A 1,749-nucleotide genomic window follows, 5' to 3' on the forward strand; every position below is an offset into this window, starting at 1 on the left:
GAATGAGTCGACTCCAAACATGATTTTTCATAACAAAAAAAAAGATATTTTTGACATTTTTAACTTGTCCAAATTCTTTTGACTTGTTCCTTAAGTGTCCTGAGATAAAAATGAAACCTAGACATAGAAAGATAAGATCCAATGTATAAATACTATATATTTCCTAGTTTTGGCATCATTCAAAATATCTAAGAGAGGATACTGCACTCACAATAATCTCACAAGTTACAAAGACATGACACTTCTACAAAAAACACATTTAACCTCGGATACGAAGGGAATTTAACCTCGATTATAGAGGCGAGGTAACGAAAGACGTCATGAAAACTTGTCACTTTACCTCTCGGTTTCTGACAGGGTCGGCCCTGGGCCAGGGTAAGCAGGCCCACAGCCTCTAAAAATCAAGGGCCTCATATTTTTAATTTTTGGTAGTTGTATGAATCAGTTCAAAGGATGTAAATAACAACCAACAGGCCCAATCAATTATAAGCCCAACAAAAAAATAGATTTTCTTCCTTTTCAGTCTTTATTCCTCTACAACTTTTCAGTTTTCATCGATATCATCCGATAGTTTTGTCTCTTCACTTCTCCACCTCTAGGCTCCAGCCACCGCAACACCGCTTTGTCTGCATCGCCGCCACCACACAATAACCAGTGAATCCACCACAGCACCCACGTGCCCGTCTCCGAGGTAACCTCATCTATTGCTCTTTGTGATTTGCTTCGACAAATTATTTATTGATAACTTTGTTTCATTTTTTTCCTGGATTCTGAAATTAAAAGTCTAAATTGGTTCTTGATGGTTTTGGTTGCTTAATATTGTTGCCGTTAAATTTTTATTCATAAGATTGAAAGGGAAGAAATAGGTTTTTTAAATTTTTAAGCGGGTACTGTTGTGTTGTTGTTTGTTTTGACTGTGAGAGAAAGTGAAGAAGATGATTATTAGATTTAGATGAAAGAACATGGTGGTGTACTTGTTTGTTGTTTGAGAATAGATACATATGTTTTATTGTTTCACTGTAACAAAATTTTTTTTAAAGAAAAACTAGTGATATGTGATTCATTGTTTTGTTAATACACTCATTGAAAAACTAGTGATATGTAACAGTTTTTGTTTTTAAGAAAAACTAGTGATATTGATATATTATGATTTTTGAAAGACATGGATTTTTTTCCTAATACACTCGTTGCCTATAGAATTTTATTGACTATTCCTGTGACGGTTGCCTCAGCAGAAAGAAGTTTTTCAAAATTGAAGTTGTTGAAGTCTTATTTGCGGTCTACCATGTTACAAGAAAGGCTTAATGGGTTAGCATTGATAGCAATTGAGAATGATTTGTTGGAGAATATACAATATGAAGACTTGATTGAAGAATTTGCTTCAAAAAATGCTAGAAGGGAGAGTTTTTTTAAGTAGCTAGAAGATATTTTGATAATAATGATTAGAATATGTTTTTTATGTTAGTTACGTGGATTAATGATTACTTTTGATGTTGTTGATGCTATTTATAATTTAAATAAATGATGTTGTTTTTTATTTAGGGTCTATTTTAATTATTTTCTCGGGACCTCTAAAATGTCGAGACCGACCTTGATTTCTGAATAACCGAAAGAATAATTAAAGTGATCATTGATTTGATCCCCATCAATAACTTTTTTATATTTTTAAAACTAGTGTCATATATCTCTCGGTTTATGACAAAAATTGAGAGGGAAAATAATTTCTTTTTTAAATACAGATTACATTGT

The sequence above is a fragment of the Vicia villosa genome, linkage group LG4, assembly GCF_029867415.1.
Source record: "Vicia villosa cultivar HV-30 ecotype Madison, WI linkage group LG4, Vvil1.0, whole genome shotgun sequence".
Taxonomy (NCBI): domain Eukaryota; kingdom Viridiplantae; phylum Streptophyta; class Magnoliopsida; order Fabales; family Fabaceae; genus Vicia; species Vicia villosa.